Here is a 17,344-nt window from a genome sequence, read left to right on the forward strand (position 1 = left end):
GCACAGCACCAAAAAAACAATTGGTTGTTTCGCAAAAACAATCGGTTGTTTATACCAGTTTACAAATATAAAAACTGAATTTAAAGAGTTAAGGGATAGAGAAAATGCACACAGAGATTTATACTGGTTCACTCTAAACCCAGAGCTACATCCAGTCTTCTCAGAATCCACTGAGGAAATCCACTAAGCAATCAAACCTAGATCACTTACAACACAACCAAAGAAGTGACCTTGATCCCCTCAAGACACACACTTCTCTTGGTCAAACACACCAACACTAAGAATGTTGATCTTAATCCCCTCAAGAACACACAACACTTCTTAGCAACACACACAAAGTTTCTTTCAATAGATACAAGGATTACACTTGTTACAGAACAAATCTGAAATCAATACAAGCAGAAAATCTTAGCTCACACTCTTTGATCAATCTCAATCTCTAAGCAATCTCAACCTTTTCTCTTAAGCAAAATCAGTGAAAAACTCAAATATGTTTTTCTGTATATATTCAAAGTTGTTGTTTGTTATCAAATCTTAACAAACTATTCATTGCATTTAAAGATTGGTCAAAGCATTAAAAAATAGAGCGTAAACAGTTGGAAAAACATTTAATGCTCAGTCAAAGTAAAAAACAGTTTTCTGTTATGGTACCAAAACAAACAATCGGTTGTTTCCACGAATCAATCAGTTTTTTTGGTTTTGACAGCAAGTCAACCATAAAACCAGTTTTCAACCTTTTCTAAAAACACCTAAGTATAAAACAATCGGTTGTTTCGACAAAACAACAGGTTGTTTTTCACTTAGCTTGAAAAACACTTTTCTTTTAAAAAGATTGAGAATGCCTATGCTTTGATTCAATCAAGAGTGAATTACATATTAAATCTACCCCAGATCCTATCTAAAAGATAGCTCAGCAACAGCAAGCACAACCAGCCTTTCATCATACTTCAAAGGGTTTGGATTCTTCAAAGCTTGAACACCACTTGGTTCAACAGTCTGAAGCAAATGGAACTTCATGGCGAGATATAAAGTTGATATTATCGCCCTGAGACGATGATGGAAACCGTCCAGCCTCAAAACTTTCGGCCAAGAAGATAGACGAAGATCGAGCTTTAATGAAGAGTTTGTAAAGTCTTTTTCTTCTTCTTAGCCTTGTAAAAATTGTATAGAGTAGTTAGGAAGTTTTGGGCCTTGTATTTTGGGCCAAAGTAGAGAAAGATGTAAATAGAAAACAAAGTAATGTGTAAAATAGTAAAAGAGGGGTCCAAATAGAAATGTAGACAAGGAAGACATGAGTCTCCACATGTCTTCTTCTTAATGGAGAGGATTTGCACCAATAAGGTGGTGACACTTGTCACACTCTCATTTGAGAGTTTTTGAGAGACTTTATCCTATAAATAGGAGTCTCTTATACATGTATTTCTTTAACTTGGAATTAGTAATGAAATGTTGCCTAATTTTGGCCATTCTACTTGTTCTTAAGTTTTCCCTAGGTTAGTCTCCTTCAAGACTTAGCCTAGACTCTTTCCTAGTGAGTTGGCCTCACCTCTCACTCTTACAAATTCCTACTCCACTTCAATCCATGGAAACTCCTCTTGAGTTTCTTTAATGCTTCCGCTCATCATATCTCCTTCATCATTCATCCAAAGAAGAAATTACAAAGATCATTACTAGAAGAAGATCGTTTTTCCATCAGACGATTTATGGACGACTGCCCGCGCAAAATGTTGTAGGATGTATTGACGCTGACAAGGAAATATCTGACCTTAATGGTTCTGCAAAGGTATTTTTCTTCGCCAAACGTCGTATATAAATCAATATATCGACGCGTGTCAACTTGTTCACCAGAAAAACTTACTACCTGATCATCATATGACTGGATTTCGACTTTGGAATTCTTATTTTCTTGAAGATTTTCTAGTAGAGAATATCGACCGAGTTGCCTTGGTCTACCAAGACTTTGGTGATGGTAAATTTTTCGATTTCAACTGTTATGACCATAGGATCGTCTTGGACTTGATCAATAGCGGTGAAATCATCATTTGTGAAAATTATTGGAGGAATCCTCAGTCAGTCTCTGACTGTTGTTGAGTGGATTGAATGAATAGGCCCTTAGATGTTTCTTGCAGTCAAAGCTTGAACATCCTCCACACGCAAATCCTCTAGTAATCGTGTTTATTACCTCACGAGTGCCTCTTCTTGAGCGCTCGCCCTACCTTGGGCATTCACTCTTGATGAGAATAAAAATACATGAAGATGACCAAGGATGTTATACTTGAAGGGTCATCTCAACAAGCATTTAAAGATGTCATCAATAGGAGGAATGGTCAAGGAACACAACACTTGAAATTCTTCCTCTTACTGTTCTTAATATGGAGGCCCAAGCCCACACTGAGGCCCAAGCCAACACATGAACATCCATCATGCCTCAAAAGATAATAAGAGCAAGGGCACAAGCATTAAATAAATGAGCATCATTTGATGACTCTTTTTGTAATTACTTTTGTGTAGTTTTAGTAGAACTTTAAAAGGGAGGTGTAGATATTAAATAAGTAGTACTAATGTACAAAAAAAAGTCACACCTTCCATGTGACATAAAGAATAGGTGTAGATATAGTTTTAGGAGGTGCCAAATAAAGAAACCAAGTCACGCCTCCCATGTGAAGTCACACCTTCCACGTGACTTGTTTTTTGTGGCAATTGCAAATGAGTTTCGTTTAAATTTTCCCACATAAATTTTAGCACCCTCACACTATAAATAGAGGTGCCATGCTCATGTAAATTCAGAATTAGAAATTGAAGAAAGAAAACTCTACTCAAATTGAGAGAGAATTGTGAGAGATTTGATCTCCTTCACTAAGTCTTATCTTGTGAGCTTTGGAGGGCTTCAAGTGGCGGCAACTAGCACTCATCCTGGACCTTTCACCATCCAAGTGGCATGTCCATCTCCTTCAATTCTTCATCCAATTAATTTCCTTCTTTCTTCCATCTCCATTTCCATGTTTCTAGCAATTCCAATCGGTAGTTTGTCTTTTTAGGTGTTGTTCTTTAATTTCCATCGTTTGTTCTTGTTTCTCTTGTGTTTCCTTTTATTTCCAGCACTTAATTCTCCTTTCAATCGGTTCATATGTGTTAGTTGCTGTTTTAATCGGTTTAATTGTTCTATATTGTGTTTCTACTTGTGTTCGTGTGTTGATCTTGCTTTCATTTCCATTTCCGCCCTATATTTGTGTATAAGGATATGACACTCATGATTCTTATGAGTTTGGCTCTTTATTTGGAAGGCAATGTCCTCTATTGAACTGTCCTTAGGCCTCCTTATTGTGTTGTACCTTATCTTGTGCCAATTCAAATCATATCACGTGGTATCTAGAGCTATGGTTGTGTGCAATTTTTTTTTTAGTTGATTGACACTATGATTCTGTTTTTGTGTTAGTAATTCTGTTTTTTTGCGTTAATTGTGTCTTTCTTGCTGTTTTAATTGGTACAAATTCATTTTGTTTGAGTCTTTTTGTTTCTGAATCCATATATGTTTTGTCTACTCATGTTTGTCCTTAAATGTCATCAATTCCTTGTAGTACTTTTATTGCTAATTTTGGTTGATTGATTTCATTTTAGTACAATTTTATGATTCTATTTTTTCTTTTTATCCTTTGGTGCATTTTTCTTTTTTAGATTTGAGTTCATGTTTGTGTATTAGTTCTATACAAGTTCTATACATCAATTCTTTTGTGTCTTTGAAGTTTCTTAATTTTGTTCTTTAATTCCAGCATAGGTTTCTCTGTTTTCCAGTTTTTGTGCTGACTGAAATTGCTTATAAAAATTAATTCTGTTGGAGAAAAATTCTGAAACTCTGGATTTTGGTAGTTTGAAGTGTTATAAAAGAGTGAAAAAGAGAAGTGTATCAAAATTCAAAGTAAAAAAAATGATAAATCAAATACGTACAGAGTGCAATTCTGGCACGGGAAAAATAGTGAGTGGCAGTGATTTTGAAAAAATTATCACAATTAATTGGTGCATTGTTTTTGTGTGATTCCAGTGCCTATTTTGAGCTAACATCTTGAATTTTCAGTGGTTTAAATTTCAAATTTGAGTTTCCTTTATCCAGTTCTAGTTAAATATTTTAAGTCATGCACAGTTTTTACATAAACTCCAGTAGTACTATTTTTTGGTTATCTTAATCTATTCTAGTATTATTCTTTAGGATTCTTTGTGTGCTAGATTTTCATTGAGTGTCTTATTTTCTTGCTTGTCTTTTTCATTTCATATTCTTTTCCAAGTTTTGTCATATCTTGAATTCTGTTTTTGGTTTAGCTATTTCTTGTTTACACCTTTTCTTGCTTGTCTTTCTTGTTTCCTAAAGTTTTGTGGTGATTTCTTCTTTGAGTAAGTGTAGTTTGCTTTGAAATATTTCACTTGAAGCTCATCCAATCCACAAGGAGACGTGGTTAAGGACAGGATATATTTTCTTGGAGTGGTTTGAGTGAAATTCGTGGCCTATTACAACAAGCTTTCTTTTGCTTTATTTGATAACAAGTTTTATTTAATTGTTTGTTCTTTGTATTTTGTGTTTGTTTGGTGCTATGCATCATATTTCAAGTGGTGCATCTTCCAAAACTAAAAATCACAAAGCTCATCTCTTGGAAGAACTTGTGGAGGTTAGGAAGCAAATTGTCCATAAAGATGAAAAAATTAGCCAACTTGCCAAAAGATTGCAAAGATTAGAAGAAGCTAAAGCATGACAAAAACATCAAGATATGGACGAATGGAGTATGCACCATTTTTCCAAAAAGCGTCCTCAATATCAACCACAATCACAAGATTCTTTTAATTTTGTAAAGTTACCTGGTTTTCATGGGTCCAATGACTCTTCTTTGTATTTAGATTGGGAAGCTAAGGTTGAACATATTTTTCATGTGTATAAGGTCACCGAAGACGAAAAGGTTAGGTTAGCTTCCTTAGTTTTCTTAGACTATGCCAAACATTGGTGGCACCATCTTGTATTGGACATTGGGATAAACAAGAGGCCGCCCGTGGTATCTTGTTATAATTTAAAGACATGCATGCGCGCGAGGTTTGTTCCTCCTCCTTCTAGGAAGGAACACTTGTTGAAGTTCCAAAGGCTTCCTCAAGGACATAGGTCAGTAGATGAATACTTTAAAGATTTTGAAACAACTTTGACTAAAATGAATATGCATGCTAATGAAGAGTCAAAAATAAAATGGTTTGTAAGTGGTTTAAGAAGAGAAATTAAAGATTTTGTAAAATTACATGAGTACTCTTCTTTAAAGAAAGTGGTTCACCTAGCCATCAAGGTGGAATCACACCTTTTGAAAACAGCTTTCAAAAATATTCATGATGATGGTTTCTACAAATCTTCTAGGAAGGATGCAAACAAAATTTCTACAAAAACTTATCCTTCCAATTTCTCAAACCAACCCACTTCTAAACCAAAAGTTTCTACCAAAAATCCTTCTACCCCTAAGTCACCCACCAAAACTTCAAAAACAAAATGTTTTAAATGTTTAAGTTTTGGGCACATCGCTGCCAAATGTCCATTTAAAGAAACCATATTGTTAAATGAGATAAAACAAGACCACCATAAAACAAAATCCAAAAGAGAAATTGAAAGAGAAAAAGAAGGCCAAGATACAATGGGTCTCATTCCTTCACCTCCAAGGTGTTTTCCTTCCTTATATTTTTCATTTTCTAAACATTCTAAGTACTTGACATTTTGTCTAAGAAGTTTAGGGATGCTATTCCAAACCCTCCTAAAAGTTCTCACCTTTTAAGAGGGTTTTTCACTAACTATTTCATCCCAAAATCTTCTTTCCAAACATGTCTTGCCGCTAGAATTCAACCATATAATCTCCGTAACCTTAAAGACAATAAGTTTGTTTCACCCATACATTCTCCAACTAATGTGCGCAAACTTACTCTGTTATTTGCAGGCATACTAAACTCGGGGACAAATTCTTTCGCGCCTGGGGAGCATGATGAGAATAAAAAATACATGAAGATGACCAAGGATGTTATACTTGAAGGGTCATCTCAACAAGCATTTAAAGATGGCATCAATAGGAGGAATGGTCAAGGACCACAACACATGAAGTTCTTCCTATTAGTGTTTTTAATATGAAGGCCCAAGCCCAAAGCCAAAGCCCACAGTGAGGCCCAAGCCAACACATGAACATCCATCATGCCTAAAAAAGATAATAAGAGCAAGGGCACAAGCATTAAATAAATGAGCATCATTTGATGACTCTTTTTGTAATTACTTTTGTGTAGTTTTAGTAAAACATTAAAAGAGAGGTGTAGATATTAAATAAGGGGTACTAATGTACAAAACAAAGTCACACCTTCCATGTGACATAAAGAATAGGTGTAGATATAGTTTAAGGAGGTGTCAAATAAAGAAACCAAGTCACACCTCCCATGTGAAGTCACACCTTCCATGTGACTTGTTTTTTGTGGCAATTTCAAATGAGTTTCATTTGAATTTTCCCACATAAATTTCAGCACCCTCAAACTATAAATAGAGGTGCCATGCTCATGTAAATTCAGAATTAGAAATTGAAGAAAGAAAATTCTACTCAAATTGAGAGAGAATTGTGAGAGATTTGATCTCCTTCACTAAGTCTTATCTTGTGAGCTTTGAAAGGCTTCAAGTGGCGGCAACTAGCACTCATCTTGGACCTTTCACCATCCAAGTGGCGTGTCCATCTCCTTCAATTCTTCATCCAATTAATTTCCTTCTTTCTTCCATCTCCATTTCCATGTTTCTAGCAATTCCAATCGGTAGTTTGTCTTTTTAGGTGTTGTTCTTTAATTTCCATCGTTTGTTCTTGTTTCTCTTGTGTTTCCTTTTATTTCCAGCATTTAATTCTCCTTTCAATCGGTTCATATGTGTTAGTTGTTGTTTTAATTGGTTTAATTGTTCTATATTGTGTTCTACTTGTGTTCCTGTGTTGATCTTGCTTTGCTTTCCATTTTCGCCCTATATTTATGTATAAGGATATGACACTCATGATTCTTATGAGTTTTGCTCTTCATTTGGAAGGCTATGTCCTCTATTGAACTATCCTTAAGCCTTCTTATTGTGTTGTACCTTGTCTTGTGCCAATTCCAATCATATCAACTTTGTTGTTGTTGTTCTTTTCAAGGATGTCGATCGTCGTTTGGCGACATGATCAATTAATGTCTCGACCAGCCGAGGATATGGTTCCCTTCATTTCTCCCTGGATGGGTACCGTTCCGTTTGTGTAGATCTATGTGAACTCCTGCTCGTCGGTTGGATGAATTGATAAGTGCCAATGTGTAGTTTTTATGATTGAGAAAATTGAACACTTTGGAACTTAATTGTTGCTTAATGTAAGAAATTACCCTAATTTGAGAGTTATTGAATTCGATTATATATTTTAAACTAGGAAACAAATGAAGAAATTTAATCCCAATTCTTGTGTAAATTTCGTATGAATATGAAGCATTAAAAGAAAGAAAGCAAAGACTTAAATGGATCCCAAGAAGGAGTAAAGAAGAAAAATATAAAGGAAACATCTCGCTCATGCTATAAGATTTAAATCAGGCTAAAATTATCCAGATTAAATTAATTTTGCAATACTAATCTAGCTCAGGCTAGAATTGCTCGCCCAAGCTAAAACAACACCGAATGATCTAGCCTAAGCTAGATTGGCTCGCTTGATTTAAACTTGATTAAATAAATTTTGGAACAAAGTTAAATTAGGGGAGGTGAAAAAGAAGTGAGGATTTTATAGAGAACTTAATGAGAGGAAGAGAAGAAGACTCTATTCTCAAGAGAAGAATCTGCTAAGATTAGCCATTCTTATGCAAATCAGATCAAGAATGAAGATTGAAGGAGCTATCATGAGTGGCTAAGTACTTTCTAACTTGGGATTGAATGTAATCTACTCTGTTTAAATGTATTCTTGGTGATATATATATATATATATATATATATATATAATATTCTATTTTCTACTTGTTCTTGATATTTTCGTTTCATGCTTATTGCTTTATTCTATTTGATCAATTGAGTCTTGATTTTGATCCTTAAATTTAACATAAAAGTATTTTTAAGGATTTGAAATAGACGAAAATACTTGATAACTTGTAAAACTAGGAATAAATTTCAAGTTATTAATTGCATCATAATTTTGTTCATAAAGCTGAATGATTTGTAAGATATCTGAGGAATCAATGTTTGAGAAATCATCTTATGACTTTCATCTCTGAGGAATCAAGGTGAATGACTTTAAATTAAGCATCAAGAATAAGTAGTTTTGAATATTATATATTCTATTATTCTGAAATACAAATTGTACCGCCCTGGTGGTCGGGTGTGATGACGTGGCATCCTGCTACAGTGTAGGCGTGTTGACAAGGCGCCAGGTTGGCAGATAGGAAGGAAGTCGGGAAGCACGTGTAGTCGCCAGTTGTTAAGTTGGCGTGTTCCGATTTCCTGCTTACCAGAATAGGCGATCGCCAGGTTGAAGATGAAGTCGCCAGATGTAGACTCAGGCGACCAAGCAGTCGGAGATCGCCAGAACAAGCACATCGCCGAAGATGAAGGAGAAGCAGATTATGAAGGCGGCCGGCGAGACCACAGGGAAGGTGTATGAAAGTCCCCAACTCGCCAGTTCCAGTAGAGATCGCACTCCTAAGTTAGCTATGCATTGGGCAGTACCATGCATAAGTAACTTAGCCAAAATGAGAGTAGAAGCAGCGCCAAGTCAGGGAGCCTCCAGATGATGGCACGTGTACAGTTGGATGCGAGCCACGTGTCCAAGTCTGTAACTGCCAGGAGAGAGAAAACCACCAGGTATATAAGAGTTCTTAACAGACTCTCTGAGGTACGCACGTTCAGTTCATACACTTTACGCTTGCGAGTGAGAGAGGATTTGCACGGTTCTCGTTCTTAGTATTTGGTGATACCGTCACTGACTTGAGCGTCGGAGTGCGATCGGCCGCAGCGGCGCCGTATCGTTTCTTTGCAGGTTCTTGAGATAGATCCCGAAGAGGAACGGAGGTGAGAAGCGGTGCGCACGTCGATCCTTTGACGAGGCATTCTCCAGCGTTCCGGTCAACAGGCAGGATCATCAGGCGCCCACCGTGGGGCCGTGTAAAGCTTGCTCCCATCCACAGCGTGAGTTCGCGGAAGTATTCGAGGTTTTCGGCGTGGTTGTGTGCTGGTGCAACCGTCGTTCGTAGTTTCTTTGAGTTTCGTTCGGTGAATCTGCGTTTTGAACCGTTCGCTTGGCTTTTCGATCGGTGGAGTGAGGTCTTTTGTTGCTTGCGCGCAATCTGTTTGGTGGAAGTTCGAGTTCTTTCGTTTGTTTGGCTGTCCGCGGGGAAACGGTGGTTTTTTGGTGAAGTTGTGCTTTTCTTCGAAGGTTTGCGGTGTTCTTGAAGTTCTTGCGCAGTTTCTTGAGCTTTCTCCGATTGATCGCTGAAGTCGATCGTGGTTGAAGTGTTGTTTGCTGTATTCCTGTGGTTCGCTGAAGTTAATGAGAAAAATGCGAAGCAATCGCTCCAGTCCCGTGGCGCTTGTCGCTGCTGAAGGCGACGCCGCCATGACCATGGCGCAGATGGCAGAGATGATGCGCTCGTTGCAGGCAACTGTGGAAGCCTCGCGCGTAGAGCATGCGAGGATACATGAGGACCTAGTCGCCTCTCGCGCCAGGAACGAGGAGCTCAGCAAGGTAACTGAGGAGCTGCGTCGAGCTCTTCAGGAGCAGCAGGGACGTTCTTCTGTTGAAGAGGCGGCGCCGTCGACGCCACCTCGTGTGTTCCCAATGCCTTTTGTTCAGGCGATTACCGACACGCCAATTCCCACGAGCGTGGTTCCGGTTAAAGCTGTTTTTACCGGCGTGGAGGATCCAGAGGCTCATCTGACCACGTTCCACACGCAGATGATGCTGTCGGGAGGGTCAGACGCCGTCTACTGCAAGATGTTCGTGAGCACGCTCCAGGGAACGGCGATGGAGTGGTTTGTGAGCCTGCCTAATGGCCACATAACCAATTTTCAACAATTCTCGAAAATCTTTGTCGAGCAGTACATTGTGAATAAGGCACCGTCCAGGGTGTCCTATGATCTGTTTGATATAAGGCAGTACCATGGGGAGTCCCTCAGAGACTACCTCAATCGCTTCGGAGCGCAGATGGTCAGGTCGCCGGCCAAGGATGAAGAAATGCTGGTCTATGCCTTCAAGAAGGGCGTGCAGCCAGGGCCATTCTGCAAGGCCTTGATCAGGGCTCATCCAGCGACGTTTGCTGAAGTCAGGCGACTTGCGGTGGCCCACATCGCCGACGAGAGTGAAGTCGCCGAGAAGAGAGGCAGCGTGGCTCCCGCCAGGCCACGCGCCCAGACCAGGATCCAGCCGCAGAGGGTGCTGGAAGCGGCGGCGGCGGCCAGAAAAGACCAAAGGACTCGCTATCCTTACGATAGGAGAAATAAGGGAAGAAGCCAAGCGCGCCAACAGCCAGCACGCAACAACCAGCACGCCGGGAATACAATCGCCCGCCTAAGCACAAATTCGTCACGGGACTAGCGGACTTGATCGCTATCCCTAACATATCTGCTAGGTTGAAGGCGCCCGAGAAGGTGGGAGACAAGGTGCTGGGGTCAAAGCCGGACGCCTGGTGCGAGTTCCACCAGTGTTTTGGCCACAACCTGGACTCGTGTTTGTCTTTAGGATACCAGCTCGACGATCTGGTTAAGAGCGGGTTCCTAAATGACTATCTGCTGGACAGGAGGACGGGGGGAGCATCGAGTTCCCAGCCAGCAGGTGGAGAAGCCCAGCAACACGAGATGCCAATCCACGGGGAGATCCACACCATTGCAGGGGGTTTCTCAGGTGGTGGATGCATCGCATCGTAGAGGAAAAAGTATGCGCGATCGGTGATGGCAGTGGACATGTTTGAAGATCACTCGCCGGAAGTGGACATTACGTTCACAAAGCAGGATCTTCGGGACGTTGTGCCTCATGACAACGATCCCATAGTTATTTCGTTGATAACAGCAGGGAGGAAGGTCCACCGAGTTCTGGTGGACCAAGGAAGCTCGGCAGACGTGATGTTCTGGCCGACTTTCACACAGCTGGAATTGCCCCTTGACCAGCTAAGGCCCTATGGAGGGTGCTTATATGGATTCGCTGGTGACCAGGTGGAGGTCAGGGGGTACATTGAGCTGAGAACCACGTTTACAGATGAGGCCGGGTCGAGGATGGAGAAAATCAAGTACCTCATCGTAAACGCCCCTTCAGCGTATAACATCCTGTTGGGTAGGCCCACTCTTAACAGGATAGGCGCCATTCCATCGACTCGGCACATGAAGGTGAAGCTGTCGTCCATGGAAGGGGTGGTGATCACGATCAAGTCGGATCAGAAAGAAGCGAAAAGGTGCTATGAGAATAGCCTGAAAAACAAAAGATCAGTGAGCTATGTAACAACCACCCCACCTCCAGGTGTGAAGCCCAGACCGCCGGTATCAGAGGAGGCCGCCGGAAGGGATGTAGAGATGATAGACGCTGAGCTGGGGGAGAGAAATGCTGGCCTGGAGGAGGAAGAGGCGCGGAATCGCCCCGAGGAAGCGAGAGAACTGGGAATCGCCAAGGCGGTGATCGCCAGAGAATCCAGGCCCAAACCCGTTGAACAGTGGCTCGAAAAGGAGATCGGAGGGAAAATCTTCAAGCTCGGAAGATCTCTGGAGGTCGATCTCCAGGACCAGATCGCCAAGGTGATTGAGCGGCATCTGGACGCGTTTGCTTGGTCCGCTTCGGACATGCCCGGGATCGATCCCGACTTCTTGTGCCATCATCTGGCGATGGACAACATGGTGAGACCGGTGCGACAAAGGAGAAGAAAATTCAATGAAGAGAGGAGGCAGGCGATTAGGGACGAAACACAGAAACTCCTCGCTGCAGGCCACATCAGGGAAGTCCAGTACCCTGAATGGTTGGCAAATGTCGTACTGGTGAAGAAGAGTAACGGGAAATGGCGCATGTGCGTCGATTTCACCGATCTGAACAAAGCTTGCCCAAAGGATTCGTATCCTTTACCGAGCATTGATGCCCTGGTTGATAGTGCTGCAGGGTGCAAGCTGCTGAGTTTCCTGGATGCCTTCTCGGGCTATAATCAGATCAAGATGCATCCCATGGATGAAGAAAAAACAGCCTTCATGACGGAGAGGTCGTGCTACTGCTATAAGGTGATGCCGTTTGGGCTGAAGAACGCGGGGGCCACGTACCAGAGGTTGATGGATCGAGTACTTGCACCAATGCTGGGAAGGAACGTGCAAGCCTACGTCGATGACATGGTCGTGACCTCGCAGGAGAAAAGCAAGCACGTTGCAGACTTGGAAGAATTGTTCACGACGATCGCCAAGTTCAAGTTAAAGCTCAACCTAGAGAAATGCATTTTCGGCGTGGAGGCTGGAAAGTTCTTGGGTTTTCTCTTGACTGAAAGGGGAATAGAAGCCAACCCAGACAAGTGCGCCGCCATCTTGGCGATGAGAAGCCCGGCTACAGTGAAAGAAGTCCAGCAGCTGACAGGTCGGATGGCAACCCTATCTCGCTTCGTGTCAGCTAGCGGAGAAAAGGGGCATCCCTATTTCCAATGTCTGCGGCGCAATAACAAGTTCGCTTGGACGAAAGAATGCGAGGAAGCTTTCGTCAAGCTAAAAGAGTATCTGGCGAGCCCGCCGGTTCTGTGCAAACCACTGGCGGGTATCCCTCTCAGGTTGTATTTCGCTGTGACTGAGAGGGCGGTGAGTGCGGTGCTCGCCCAGGATCAAGATCAGGCTCAGAAGCCTATTTATTTTGTGAGCAAAGTGTTGCAGGGCCCAGAAACGAGATATCAGGCCCTGGAGAAGGCTGCGCTGGCTGTGGTGTTTTCGGCGAGGAGGTTGCGCCACTACTTCCACAGTTTCACAATACTGGTGATGACTGACCTGCCCATCCAGAAGGTCTTGAAGAAACCTGACGTTGCGGGAAGAATGGTGAAGTGGGCGGTAGAGTTGTCAGAGTTTGATATTAAATATGAGCCTCGAGGCCCGATCAAGGGGCAAATCTTTGCAGATTTTGTGGTCGAGCTCTCATCAGAGGCGACGCGGGTTGAAGGAGACGATTTCCGTTGGGTGCTCTCGGTGGATGGATCGTCGAACCAGCAGGGTAGCGGTGCTGGAGTCATATTGGAAGGGCCCAACGGCGTGCTGATTGAGCAATCTTTGAGGTTTGCCTTCAAAGCCAGCAACAATCAAGCAGAGTATGAGGCGCTGATCGCCGGGATTTTGCTGGCCAAGGAGATGGGGGCTAGGGTGCTGATGGCTAAGAGTGACTCGCTGCTAGTCACAGGGCAAGTAACAGGCGAGTTCCAGGCTAAAGATCCACAAATGGCGGCTTACTTGGCGTATGTGCAGGAATTGAAGAGTTCCTTTGCCTCTTTTGAAGTAGTCCATGTGCCCCGGGAGCAGAATGCCCGAGCTGACTTGCTAGCTAAGCTCGCCAGCTCAGGCAAGGGGGGTAGGCAGAGGACGGTGATTCAAGAAAATCTGAAGACGCCAAGAGCATTTGTAGCAGATCACCTGGTCCTCCAGATAAGCAAGTCGACGGAGAGAGCAGCGAGAAGCCATAAGTCTTTGACGCAAGAAACTCTGAGATCGCCGAGAATTAGAGCATGTCGAGGAGAGAAGGTGGACGTGATGCAGGTCAGCGCCGCCCATGAGCCAGACACTTGGATAACACAGTACAAGCGGTGCTTGGCAGATGGCCTCCTCCCGCTAGACCCAACAGAAGCTAGGAAGGTAAAGAAAAATTCCAGCAAGTATACCTTGATTGATGGCGATCTGTACAGGTTTGGGTTCACTCACCCACTCCTGGAATGTATACACGGCGAGAAGTGCACGAGAATTATGGCAGAGCTCCACGAAGGTATATGTGGAAGCCACGTCGGGGGTCGAGCTCTGGCCGCGAGGACTCTCCGTGCAGGCTACTATTGGCCATCTATGAGAGAAGATTGCAAGAAGTATGCCCAGTGCTGCAAACAATGCCAGCAGCACGCCGATTGGCACAAGGCACCTCCCGAGGAGTTGAAGTCGATCTATAGCCCTTGGCCGTTTCATACTTGGGGAATCGACATCCTGGGACCTTTCCCGCTGGCGATCAGGCAAATGAAGTACTTGGTGGTGGCGATTGAGTACTTCACCAAGTGGATTGAAGCAGAACCAGTGGCCCAGATCACCGCACACAAGATCGAAGGTTTTGTATGGAAGAACATCGTGTGCCGGTTTGGAGTGCCTAAGCGCCTGGTGTCAGATAATGGGACGCAGTTTGCAAGCCACCTGTTGAAGAAGCTTTGCGAAGGGGTAGGAATTCAACAAGTGTTTGCATCCGTCGAGCACCCTCAAACAAATGGCCAGGTGGAATCAGCTAATCGGGTGTTGTTGAGAGGTTTGAAGAGAAGGCTTGAGAAAGCCAAGGGAGGTTGGGCTGAGGAGGTGCCCCGCATAGTCTGGGCGTACCACACCACCGAGCAGTCAGGAACCCATGAGACCCCGTTTAGCTTGGTGTATGGGTGCGACGCCATGATTCCGGTGGAGATCCAGGAGAGCTCGCCGAGATTCCAGAACTTGGTAGAGGAAGACTCGAATGAAGAGAGAAGGCTGAACCTGGATCTGCTGGATGAAGTCAGGGAAGAGGCGAGGCTGAAGGCTGAGGCGGTGAAGAGGAGGATCGAGCGAAGATACAACTCAAAGGTGATGCCAAGGCAGTTTAGAGAAGGCGATCTGGTGATGAGGAAGGCCCACCAGTATGAGATGGAGAATAAACTATCACCCAAGTGGACTGGACCGTTCAGAATAACCGAGGCGCTCGGGAACGGGGCCTACCGCTTAGAGACACTGGAAGGAGGGGCGATTCCTCGCACCTGGAACGCCACACACCTGAAGTTGTACTATAGTTAAGAGCTTTGTAAGTAAAGACAAACACAATGTTATATTACAATGTCTCTGTTAAAACAGTTTGAAGGGGGCACTCTTTTTTCCCTAAGGAGGGTTTTTAATGAGGCTACCCAATAAAAGAAGAGTTTTCGAAGTATAAGGTGTTTTCAGATTGCATGTGTGCTATTTTCAAAAGTTTTGAAGAAAGACCTTGTCATTTGTACATGATTTAAGGCAAGAAAAGATATATCGCGTGCTTTCTCAAAAGGTTTTAAGTCCTCATCGTTTTTCGGCGATTGGAGGCACCAGTTAAGTTTTAAGTCCTCATCGTTTTTCGGCGATTGGAGGCACCAGTTAAGTTTTCAAAGTCCTCATCGTCTTTCGGCGATCGGAGGCACCAGTTAAGTTTTCAAAGTCCTCATCGTCTTTCGGCGATCGGAGGCACCAGATGAAAGACCTCAACGCTCTCGCGCGTCCTGAGGCAAGTTAAAGACCTCCTCGCCGTCGAGCGAGTGCAGGCGAGAAAGAGAAAAAGTCCTCCGTGTTTCTGGGAGCGAGAAGATGTAACTCCTGGGGCAACGTAGAGGCAAGTTAAAGACCTCCTCGCCGTCGAGCGAGTGCAGGCGAGAAAGGTCCTCAGTGCATCCAGGGGGGAGGAGATGTACACCCTGGGCAAGTTGAGGCACCAGATAAAGTCCTTATCGCCGTTGTGCGAGCTAAGGCCAGTTAAAGACCTCCTCGCCGTCGAGCGAGTGCAGGCGAGAAAGGTCCTCAGTGCATCCAGGGGGGAGGAGATGTACACCCTGGGCAAGTTGAGGCACCAAATAAAGTCCTTATCGCCGTTGTGCGAGCTAAGGCCAGTTAAAGACCTCCTCGCCGTCGAGCGAGTGCAGGCGAGAAAGGTCCTCAGTGCATCCAGGGGGGAGGAGATGTACACCCTGGGCAAGTTGAGGCACCAGATAAAGTCCTTCTCGCCGTCGAGCGAGTTAAGGCCATTTAAAGACCTTCTCGCCGATGAGCGAGTTCAGGCGAGTTAAAGACCTTCTCGCTTATGTGCGAGCATAGGCAAGATAAAATCCTTCTCGTCTCGGACGAGTTCAGGTATGGTGAAGAGGGTGGAAGAAGCTTGAAAGGTGGCTAAGGTAGGTTCGAAGAGAAGCCGGTCTTTTGCTCTGAAGTTCAGGGGGGCAAAGGAAGATCCCAAAGGGCGTTTCTACCCCAGATAAAGAAACGATTGCCAAAGCGTGAGGCTAGGAAAAGCTGGTGTTACCAAGAGGTCTTGGCGATCGGGAAAAGTTCAAACACGGCGAGAAGATTGAAAGACTTGTTTGATAAAGCAGGTCGAGTGGGACGTTGTTTGAGCCAATGATTGAGTTACAGTTCGTTGCTTGGAAGGTACTCTTATGATCAGGTTAGTGCCTCAAGAGTACAAGTTGTTTAAAGCGATTATTGCTTAAATTTGAAGTGGTTCGAAGCAGTTAAAGTCAAAAGGTTGTGTTTTGCGAAATCGATAAGTTAAGACCGACAAAGTTAAACATACAAAGAAGGTGAAAGCGCTTAAAGAAGTCAGAAGAAAGAATATCCAAGTTTTGTGATTGAAATAAGTATCTGTTCAAAACACATATGCACGAGTTTTCATTACAAGGTATATACAAGCGAAATTATAAAGTAGCGGATGAGGTGGAGTTGGTTAAGTCTTCGGCGGGAACGACCTTTCCATCCACTACTTCGTTGTTTAACGACACCATGCTGAGGTCGAGATCGGGGAATAGGCATGCGAATTGTTCCCGAGCGGCTTCGAATCCAGCAACCAGAATCTGAGCAGAGCTTAGCTTAAGTTCTTCAATTTGCCCTTGAAGTTCTTCAACCTGTTTCTTGAGCTCCTTGTTCTGCTGCTCCAGCTCTTCGACCTGTTTTCGGAGTTGTTCGTTGGTCTCTTGAGCATGGAGAAGGTCGTCAGCAACCTTCTTGGATTCCGTTTGAGCTTGGGTCAACTTGGCAGCCATCTTCCCTTTTTCCTTGTTTGCCTCGGTGAGATCAGCCATGGCGTCGTCCCTTGCTTTTTCTACTTGCCCAAGTAGCTTCTCGCGGTCGATCGACCTCTGCTCCAGTCTTTGCAGCTTGGCGGCGTCAGCTTGAATGTGAGCCTCCAGGTCGCTCGCCTTGGTGCGAAGAGGTACGATCTTGCTTTCCAACTCGACTTTCTCTTGGGCAAGATCATGAATTTTGCGGCGAAGGTCAGCAGCTTCCTTGCGCGCCAGCCTGAGCTCGGTATTCAGGGCATCCTCCACTCGGGAGTGTTCTATTTCTGCGAGCGTCAGGCTGAATGACATCTTCTCCACCTCAACCTTCATAGTGCTTTTTTCGGTCTTGAGGTTGAAGAGTTCATCT

Source organism: Phaseolus vulgaris, chromosome 6 (genome assembly GCF_051622355.1).
Source record: "Phaseolus vulgaris cultivar YP4 chromosome 6, ASM5162235v1, whole genome shotgun sequence".
NCBI classification, from domain to species: domain Eukaryota; kingdom Viridiplantae; phylum Streptophyta; class Magnoliopsida; order Fabales; family Fabaceae; genus Phaseolus; species Phaseolus vulgaris.